Genomic DNA, 11,922 nt, shown 5'->3' with positions numbered 1-11,922 from the left:
AATACGAGCAACTTGAATAAGAAATCTAACTATCTTTCAAAATCAGCCTCAAGACAACCTCTTGAAGTTATTGCAGGTGTACCTGGAGCACAATCATTTCAAAAAAATCAAACTATAATAGCCACACATAACATGTGTAATAAGAAAATAAGCCATGCCAAGTTCATATTCAAGAGAGAGTAAATTTATCAATCCTGCATCCAGGTGTTATGTTGCCATTGTCATACAAAACAATAACTTTATTGATGATATTGTGACATAAGTCTCAACCAAAGGTATACATAACACCTAGATATAAATATATAGACATAAACACCACACTAGTTTACAAATTCATTAATTTTACTGAAACAATTAATAAAAATTACTTTGTTCAAAAGGTAAAATGTAAAAATCATCCCATAAGATATATATATATATAATCTAATCATTTTATTTATTAAATTATTTTTTCTTGTTACTATAACTAAACTGAAATGCCTATTAAGGTGCAGACCCCTTCTCCACTCTACTATATTATTCAATTTATACATATTATATATCCAAAAATTCAATTTTATGTATATAAATACTTACAAGAGAAGCCAAAGAACACAGACACCAAGCAAAGATCCGAAGGGATGATCAACGAACTGAGATGGTTTCGGAGGCAAGGCAAGGCTAGAGAGATGCCAAAGAAATTGTAGAAGAACACTAATGAACTCTGCCTTTGCTGTTCTAGCGGCATTTTTGTTCTGCACACGGTGAGAACCAAACATATCTTCGTAATATCGTACGAAAAAATGGATATAATACAACGGATGCTTATTATGTTTCACCTCCTGAGATCAAGCTGAGAATAATCTATTTTTTAGATGATTATTGTCTCCTCATGTTCTGTGACTGCAAGAACTTCTCAAAACTTTCAGATCAAACCATTTCAGTCATTCAAGAATATTCAATTAAATCTTTCCATCAACCATGCAGTTCCTGTACTGATTTTTGGTGTTCATCTATAGATATATATAGAATCATTCGGAGTTAATGTCTTTGCTATAAGGAATGATCAGGGGCCGAATCATGTTTCCTGTTTCTTAATTGATAATGTCACTACAGAAGCTAACAACTTCAAAATTACCACTACATTAATTTCAACATATAATATTGCAGTATGAAGTATCCCCATGACATACAAGATTTAGAAAAAAAAAAAAAAAAAAAAAAAGCAATATTATGCACTTAGTTTAATACGATATAATATGCAATTTATAAAGCATATGAACAGTGTGAGTAGTACTTCTTGTCAACAACACCTCTGACATCTAAGCACCAAGGCATAACTCAAGTCATCAAATGCACACTAACATTTAGAATTATAATTCAACAAAATTTCGAAGTAAATCCAACTCAGATTCATATCAATTACCAACATGAAACAATAATGTCAAACAAATTATTAAAGGAATTATGAAATAAATAAAATTATGTGTCAATAGTGGGATAAAATAGAACATATTATTATACTCACTTTAAGAAAAACACAGCTGCAATCAAACCAGTCTGGGCATAGTCAAGAATAGCATATACACAGGTGAGAATGCCATACCACCCATCAATGCCTGAGATTAGTTTGATGGAAATTCAGTTCAGAACCCCAACATATAATAATGAGACTCTCATTGATAAAGAGAAGTTTAATTTTGAAAACAATCCAAGGTTTCTAAATGTAACAAAAGATCAAGACTGCATTTAAAGTTAACTGCAGCTAATAAAAGCAATTAAAGGAATGACTAGAAAATGCATATATTGTGCCTACTCAAATTATTAATTTCATCTTTAAAGTAAAGCTTAATAAACCATACAAATGACAAAAATAGTTGTTTATGTGTAGTATTTAGTGCCTAAATAAACAAAACTAACACACCTTTAGCCAAGGAGGCCCTTTGAGCCTATCACGTTCTCGACTTCTTATTTTAGAGATTCTGGAAGATGCATCCATCTATATTAATGTCAGAAATAGAAAAGACTCAAAACAATAGGATAAAAGGTAATAACAAAGAAACAGAATTATATTTTCCCTCTTCTATAAAATATTAGCACCTCATAAGGGATTACAATAACCTAGAATCTTCTAATGCATAAATTGTAATGTTTCTGTCAACCATCAGAATTAATACTATAATGAACAATCACATGACATTTGTAGACACAAAAGACTATGAAAACCATTCTTGGTGCTGTCATAAAGTGCATGGCTAAACTAATAACTGCAGAAAATATTATCCGAAGCTTCAGAAGTTCAAAAGCATCCCAGTCCATCAATTAGGAACCGAGCAAACATGTTAACTCAAAAATGTTGCAAGAGAACCAAGATTGTTTAATGATTAGCATGACATAATAGAAACATCAAGAAAAAGCAATAAACTCTTCATAACCCATGTTTTGTATCTACAGAGGGTACCGGCTACTACATCTTTGCAAATATAATCATACTATTGCAACATTTATGTGAGGGAAATCTAGAAAGATTCCAATTTCATTCAGATTAAAGTTATTTGAATGTATTAATTGTACGCAATATATAGGCACAAAAATCATAATAGCTCATTTAACATTTTCTCAATGAAGTAAAAAGAAAAATCAAAATCATGGCAGCCTACGGCTCATATTGTATTAAAAGAAATTACCATCTCCTATCCAAAAAATATAACATCTGATAAGCAAAATATTAATGCCCAAAGCAGAGGCGATGAAGTTGTACCCCTATGGCTCGGCCGCTCGCGAACCTAGTTGTTTCCTACAACTGCTGCGCTTAGGTGAAAATCGAACCGCGCAAGTGAGGATTACAAGCCTCCGGTCATTTTCGGGCTATCTAGCAGCGACGGCGGAGGAGATGATCCACGAGCTTCGCAAGTTCAATTTGGGGAAATTGAAAAGGGTTGGAAGGAGCTGTGTGCGTTTGACGTGTAATTGGATGGGTTAATAACAATTCTTTTGGAATAATTAGAGTAATTACTTAATTATAATAAATAATAATATAATTAATAATTAAAAAATTATTTTTTAAATAATTATTAATTAATTAATAATATTATTAAATTAGAAAAATTTTGCAACGGATTTAATATGTAGTTATTTTCATCGTAGTTTTGCAATAGAATGTAAGATTCTTCGTGAAATTAATGAAATTTTGTAAATAATTTAATCTTTTGCTATTTATGTTGCAATTTTCTAAGTAATTTTTGAAAAATCAGCAACGGAATTAATTTGTTGCTATTTCCGTCGCAATTTTGCAACGGAATATTATATTCCTTGTGTAATTTCAAAAATATTTGTGACAAATTTATTCTATTGCAGTATTCTCTCACAACATATCGCAATTGAGACTATTTCTTTATTACCTAGCAAGTTTCGTTGCAATTTCGCAATAGATTGTATTCCGTAGCAATATTCCATTGCAATTTTCAATTTTTTTTGCAGTGGATTTTCTATGTTAAATATATTTTCTTTTTTATCTTGATTAGATGAGTCAGAAGATCTTTTTTCGGTTTCGGATTCATCTTCTTCTTAACAAATATAATAATATTTATATAAAAAAATATATAAATATAATTATATTTTTAATGCTAAGTAAATGATAAAAGATTAATGTAAACTTATTAAGAAGATGAAAATAGTATTTTATTTTATTTTTGTCGGCTATAATAATATCATATTTATTTTTTAATTGTCAGTCAAGCCTATATATAAAAACAATTTTATTCAACCATCACTACAACAAAATAACATTTTTTTTAACGAAAAAATTTCATTCATAAATCCACTTTTTTTGTTACTAATGACCATTAGAAACCAAATTTATTAAATTTCAGCTCTAAAGTTCAAATAGCTAACGTCATTGCTCCCTAATTTCTATAGAAATATTTTTTTTTTCTTTTGGCAGTGCATAATTTTATTATACCTATTTTAATAAATAATAATCAATGTGTTATTACCTTTTTTATTATCATATTATTTTTTAGCAATTCTTTAATAAATTCTATGTAATATCCCCGTTTTACCATTTACATAATTTAAATTTATATTAAAATATTATTATTTTATGTCACTATGCGCAAGAAATATAACATATATATAATTAGACAAGAGAGTAAATAACAAAAGCGATAATCCCCCCCTCGGTTCATCCTTCCATTCATGGAATAGTATTTTATCGTCAACAAGATCATCATCATTAATATTATTATGTGTTGAAATTGATATGAAATGTACAAATTATTTCTATTTCCTTTTTGCCTTCTCTGGTTTGCAAATTTTTAATTTTTTTTTATTGAAAAACAGTTTATTGAATAATTTGAAACATCACTTAAGAAATATTTAAACCTTTTTAATGGATATCTCAACTAATCTGTAAAAATTAACACACTTGAGAACTGCTACGTGTTGGGAAATAATCACAAATGGAATACCAAACTTAAACAATGCCCAAAAAAACTTAGACAATAAATTTGCTAGATGCGAACAAATAATAATCACAAAATCTCCAAAGTATAAATAAACTTAATCACAAACTTGATGAAGAATATAAAAAGTTGTGCAAGAAAATTAGACTATACGACATCCAAATTATTTATGTCAGGACTCAAATGAAAAAGTGCGGAAGATGACAAAACTTCATCACACGCTGCAAAATTTAAATAAAATAAATTTATTTTTAAATAAAAAATAAGCGTAATATAGATGAAATAGAGTCGTCTACTTAGGGAATCAAAAGGATTTTATTTTTTCGGTTGTTTAATATATAGATATAATAAAAAAAAAAGAGGGTTTAGAAGATGGATATAAAAATAAAAATAACAAACTAAAATTCTACTCCTAAAAGATAAATTCAATAAAAATAAGCTTCCAGGTTATGAATGAAATTGACAAATTGAATAGTGAATTTGATCATCGATAAATATTTAATTTCATTGGTTTCTAAATAAATTAGTTATAGTTACCGACACGTGTCTAATAACCAACTTTTCCTTGATTTCTCGATAGTCTAGGTATGTCTGTGAACCGCTTCTCTAATTAGACTAGAACCCTAGCGACGCCACATAGAATTTACTGGTCTAACCGTCCTGTGAACTAGAAAAACCTAATTCAATTTAACATTTACCTATGCGGAATTTTTTTTAAATTGATTTCGTGATTTCCTAATGGTGTCTGCCACTAGTCGCTACTTGAACCAAATTAAAACACAATTACGGATGCCTAATTTAGTTTAGTAATTAATATTTAATCTAATTGAAATACCTGGCCATGATACCCAACCAAATCAAAGATTATTAAACATTAAAATTAGAAATCACATAAATACTCAAGAACCAAGAAATAATATAAATCAAAACATAGTCTAATTTCACAAATCCATACCAAGTTGTTTCTTTCACTTCTAAACTAGAAAAATAATTACTCATTAATCATAGGAGGAAGAACAAATAAAACAAAGATAAACATCGCCTTAAATAGATCGGGTTGATGGGAAGAACACGAAATTTTCTTGAAAGAATATTTCTCCTTCTTGTCCTTAGTGCGTTTTCTCTTTGAGATTATTTTGCATTGTGTTCTCTCCTTGGCAGGATGGATGTGGCGCCTCAACCTTATTTCTTTCCTTTATATTTGCCTTAATTTTGTAATAATTGGATTTTGGGCCTTTTAATTAATTCTACAAATTTTATTATTTTTTCTGTAAATCATAAATAAATAATATCTACACAAATCAGGTAGAATTTAATCAAAATCAATCAAATATCGCAAATAATATGAATATTTAACGCATGCGTATTTCTGGTTATCACAAAAGCATCATAAAGTTCTTCCCTCTTAAGATTAAAATGAATTATTACAAATTACAAGGAGACAAGGCAAACACGGCAGTATTGATCTGTTTGGTGGGGTTTAGTTTATGACTTGAATCAGTTTTATCATAATATTATTGTTTAGTACATCTATGGATAAATTGAAATTTTAAAAATTTTGGGGGAGGTTTTGCAGGAATTATTAACAGAATTTGATCTATAGTTAAAACATCACAATATGTTGAGATAAAAAATTTTGTGAGTAATTTACTAATGGAATTACTCATTGAAAGATTTCGGCACAAATAGAAAAGTCAACTTTTATAACATTGATACTTACTCATAATATACTCACAAAATTTTGGTTACGTGGTGTTAGCAACGACATTTTTACAAATAGAATACCATTCTATTTGTAATCAATATACTAATAAAATTTTCTATATTTGCAACAAAAAAATTCATAAGTAAACCTACTTGTTTTGTAGTGCTTGCTTAACACGTACTTTATTTCTTAGGTCATCCGCATCAATGAAACTCTATATGAGTTTCTTTTCTCTCTCTTTCTCCACGTCATATTATCTTTCCGCCACATCCAAAAACTCATTTCATTTTATACCTCCATCCAAGAAACTCATTTACACTAATTTTAATTTTCCTTTCCTCTATATTATTAAATTATCAATTTTTAAAATATTTAAATAATAATTATTTTATCTGATATACATATTTATTTAAGTAATAATTTAATTTATAAATTATAACATATATTTATTATTATTATTATTAATTAAAATGTTATTAAAAAAATATATTAATATCAGTATTATTTTATAAAAAATAAAATTTTATAAAATATAAAATTATTAATTATATATATAATTAAAATAAAATATATAAAATAATTAAATATAAATATATTTTTTTTTTGCCATGTGTCCCAATAAAGCAAAAACACACAATAGCATCGCTGCTGGACAGACTCTAGGCAGAGCGCGCTGGCTCTCTTATTTCATCGGTTTTTTTTTTTTTTTTTTGCAGGAGAGAAACCCCGATGCTGCCTTATATAAAGAAATAGATAGAACATAGGAACGTTCAGACCTTTCCTAATACTCATTCTCTCTCTAGGCGATTTGGGTGATTTAAGGTGATTTTGGATTCCTCTTCCCTAACTCGTCGGGGCTACGCTCGTTTGGGTTTCCTCTGCCGCGGGCAAGGGGGTCATCGGCTAGTGACTTTACTCCGGTGGTGCCCTCCCCTTTCCGTCTGTCGTCTGGCCTGCCTAGGGTTCGAGTTCCGTTCAGTTTGTCGTTCTGTTTCTTCGGAATTGTTGCTCATTGTCACTATCTAAAGGTGCTTTCCCGTTGCCGTTATTGTTGGGTTTGTGGCGATCGTTGCTCTCCTTGCTCCCATCCTCCCTATCCTTGGTTGTTCTTGGTCGATTGGTGGCCCTTGACTCTTTTTGACACGGCACGGCTCTTCTGAAAGCTCTCAGACATTCCAAGCTATTCTTTGGCTTCTCTGGTATTGGGTCTTCAATCATTGGGCTTTATTTGCCCATAATTTCTTTTCTCCAATCTCTTTGTGATTATCTTCCTCTTCGATGTGGAGCGTCTTGACTCGAAGCAGCCTATGTTCATTGATTGAGCCCCTTCCGGAGACGCAAAGCTCTTTTTTTTTTTATCCTCGTTCCGGCCAGAGGGTCTATTTTGGGGCTTTTCATCGGATTCTCTTGCCTTTCTGACGACCTCTTTCCCCTCCGTCATATTCTCAGAGGTTGTTCAGATTGAAATGATTGAATGGGATGCTGACTTCTCAACTTCAAAACTCCCAGTCAACATAGCCCCTTTGGGTAAAACTGTGGTTGTGCCTCCCCCTCATATTGTCCCATGGGCTGAAAAGGTCGCGGGCAATCGCAAATTCTCGAATTAGGGTTTTGAACTCCCTACCTTCCCAAATGAGACAAATGCCTCATACCGTCTCCTGCTACTTTGAAAGTTGAAAAAGATTGGAGCTATGGACTGCCTGGATTCTTCTACCTCCGGAACCCGGGATTCAAAGCCATCAACGAAATTATCAAACAATGGCCTGCACATGTCGAAATCCTGCCTGGCTCCAAGAGATGGACTGTGTTCAAATTTGTTTCTCATGAAAATTGGCTCTCTGTCCTCAAGGGATGCCCATACTTAGAATTAGGATGTTCTCTCATGTTAAATATTATACCACGTTGGTTTTCCCTAATAAATTATCCGATTTTCAAATATGCACTTGTTTGGGCACGTCTCTGTGGCCTCCCACTGGAATGTTGGACTGCTGTAGGGTTCGGTAGAATTGTCTCGTGGATTGGTACCCCCGTTGCCTCGGATAATCACCTATAATAGGGACAGCCTTTCCTACGCACGAGTTCTTGTTAAAGTGGACATTACTTCAACCCTTGAAAGGTGGAAGTATGGAATGAAGCTGGCCAATGCTTTCATGTCTTGGTGGAATACGAGAACCTCCCCTTCCATTGTGCCTTTTGTTCCATGATTGGTACTCTTGTAACTTTGAAGATCAAAGACAGGGTCGCCTCAATTCAATTGTTGTCCCGTAGCCGCAAGCTGCAGGTGAATCGGAGAGCAAACCGTACCACCCCTCACGGTCCCCCTCCCACTGAAAAGCCTGATGCGTGCATTGAAGGCCTTCCAAGCTTCAATAGATTTAGTTCTCTTGAGGAACACCACCATAATGGCATTGAAGGCAACCACCTCTCCTTGAGATTATAGTAGAGTGTAATAAAGATTAAGTTATAGTTATTTTCTCAGAGTTTTGTTATTTTGACATACAATTATATCTCAAAAATTATAAATCATTATAACTTTTCTTGAATAATGATAGTTCATATATCTCTATAGTATGAAACATTTTACATGCATGTTAATAGTATGATATTCTTCTAATATATGTTTGTGATAGGATAATTCGTTATTCACTCTTTAATAAAAAGTCTGCATTAGATATAAAAAGTTAATAAGTCACCACTATATAATAAATGGTGTTTGATTAAGAAATAGAAGAAAAGACGATAGTTTAGGTTGTTTTTGGTTGGTTTTTTCTCCAATACTTATCTTTTTTTAAAAAAAAATATTTATTCAAATTTTTGTTTTTCGATTGTTACATTATACTAAAAATTAATTTTATTTTTAAAATATTAAATTAACGCCTATTTATATCATATCAAATATCTTTTTAAATTTAAAATATTACTGTTCAAAACTCAAATTTAAAATCTAAACTCCAAAAAAACACTTGGTTTCTAAGGTCTTGTAAGTCGCCAAATATCTATGTAGAAATATCATTTATATAGTATTAGATCAATCTTGTACGTTCAAGTTAATATATATATATATATATTCTTTTTGGAAACCAACTTGATTAACAAATTTTGATGGCATATTTTTATTGTCGATTTCAACCATGTCACTATATATTTTAAATGACCTTATTAATTACTTAAATGTTCCAAATATATGGTATTTCAATTGGTCATATAGCCATTGAATAAGAACAAAGGAGAAAATCGGATTTCAAATAAGGGGACTAAATATTAGAAATAATACACTTATTTATCGTCATCATACATGCAAATCACTCTTGATTATTTTCATCATAGAAAAAGATGTTTCAACGGTAGCTGTTGCAAAAGGTAGAACTAATATTAATTCGATAAGTCGATACACTGACTTCAAAACAGTATGTCATTTTCTTTCAACCACTATTTTGAAAGATATTCAATACTCTCAAGAATGAAAAAAAAAAAAAAAATGCACACTCAACTTTTTTAGCTTTGAAGATGTACTATTTTAGTTTTGCAACTAGCATAATTTCAACGTCAAAATCGTCAACAACCTAATATAATAATAAAAAAAACTAATGGTTTGTAAATGAAATATATTGTTTAATATTTATAAAATAAAATAAAAATAGACATGTACCTGGAGAAAAATATATCGATGAAAATGATGAAAATAAATCTTTGGCTGACCATCAACTTGCCTTTGAAATCTAACTCGACCGGACATATGATCTTTCATATTCGGTACAAAAATATCTTTACTAAACAAAAAATCATGATAATTTTCAAAATTCTCAACTATTATCCTCTCGAAATTCCTTCGATTCATCTTTTAATGGTCTAATCAAATATAAGATGTTACCAATATTCTAAGATTTTTGTTGAAAGATAGCTGACAATGCACTTGTTTTTGCCAATAATGTAAATATCAAATGAGCAATGAAAATAAATTCAAAAGTAAACATTTTTTTTTCATTCAAACTTGCACGAGCATCTCGGCTTCTCTGATCAATGTCATCCTCAACTATAACTTTAAGAACATCTGTGAATGCATTCCACATGTGTCGCACATCGTCTCTGATTTCCTTCTCCGGTAACTGGTGGTGGTTGGAGGTCCCAAAAGCAGTGCTTCAGGCAACATCCTCCGGTATCGAAATATCAACAACGGCTCCTTTGTCAAACATCAAAATTTACATCCCTAGTGACCAGTGACGAGGTGGTTGTGTAGTTTCCTCTTCCGGATACGAATAGCTCCTTCGATCTACACTAGAATAGTCTTTCTTCTTCTCCGGTGAGTATGAGGGCAGCGATAACAAACAAAAGCTCCAACCTTCTTTCTTCACTTGTTCTCTTATTCTAGCGATGGAGAGAACGTGTTTTGGCTCAAACCCAAAATATAAACGATCTATGGTAACCACACTTCAAGGTGGAACTCAACTAACACTCAAGGCTTCGAATTCTTACCGGAAACTCTCACAAAGAGACTAAAGAATTCACTAGAAATTCACCGAAAAACTCACTAAAAATGTCATTGGAGCCCCTTTCTCTCACTCTTTCTCTCTATAGTCTCTATCGGTCCTCACTAAATTAATGAGACATTCTAAACTAACTATCAACGTAGCCATCTAATATAATGATAACACTAACCAACTAGCACATACATAACACTCACAATCAACTAATAAGTTAGGCTTAAGGTTAAAGAAGGTAAGAGTTTGAAAATTGGAACGATAGACGGGATATATAATAAACCAAATTTTTATTATTATCGGGCAATAAATTGAATTAGGCCATAAAAGACCAAAATTCTCAATATCTAAACAAAAAATATCAATAAAAACCATATGCAAATCATTTATTTTATATGGAAACTAAACATCTATACTAAAGAGATTTAAATCCAAATTAAACACCACTTACCATGCATCAAAATTTTTTCCTATTAAAATTGGTTAGTGTTTGAGTTTTAATTAAACTAAATATCGAGTTAAAAGGTTATTTATTTAATTATTATTTAATTTATAATGTAATATATATAATTAAAAAATTTTAAAATATGTATTAAAGTATTTTAAAACCTACATTTCAATTATATACAGAATATAAATATCATTAGTAGATAATACTACTATTTTAAAAAATATATTATATTTATTTAAAATTAACATAAATTCATTTGATAAAAAACAGAAAATTTTGAAAATATATAAATGTATTTATTTATTGAAGGTAAAGATTAAAAAAAAAAAAAAAAAAAAAAGAGTAATCTCAGATGATGTATTTTTTCTATGCTAGATATACATCATATTTTCTCTTTTTTGTCATCCTATAAATTTAAGCATAATTTATTTATATAAATAATTTTATGCACTCACTATTTTATAATTTCTACTTTAGCAAATAATAAGTAATATTTGTCTTCCAACAATTTTTTTATCTGATACGATTTTTAATATATATATTATCATCTCAGAAAAAATTAATATTCGAAGTAAATATTAGTTTATATTATATATATTGTTAAGATATTTTAGATATTTGATTTTAGATTTAGTAGATTTATATTTAGATTTGGTCTTATCCATATATTACTCCCTCCGTCCACTTACAATGTTTACATTTATTTTTAGCACGGTGTTTAAAAAATAATAATATTTTAATTATAGTGAGTAGTTAAAAGTAGTGTAATGACATTTTTGTCCTTACTTTTTTGTGTAAAAATAATGATGTGATGTAAAGTATGGGTATTTGTGGAAAAAAAATAGA

Source organism: Andrographis paniculata, unplaced genomic scaffold, assembly GCF_009805555.1.
Source record: "Andrographis paniculata isolate CXL003 unplaced genomic scaffold, ASM980555v1 Contig57END, whole genome shotgun sequence".
In the NCBI taxonomy this organism is placed as follows: domain Eukaryota; kingdom Viridiplantae; phylum Streptophyta; class Magnoliopsida; order Lamiales; family Acanthaceae; genus Andrographis; species Andrographis paniculata.
This window is presented reverse-complemented; position numbering follows the sequence as displayed.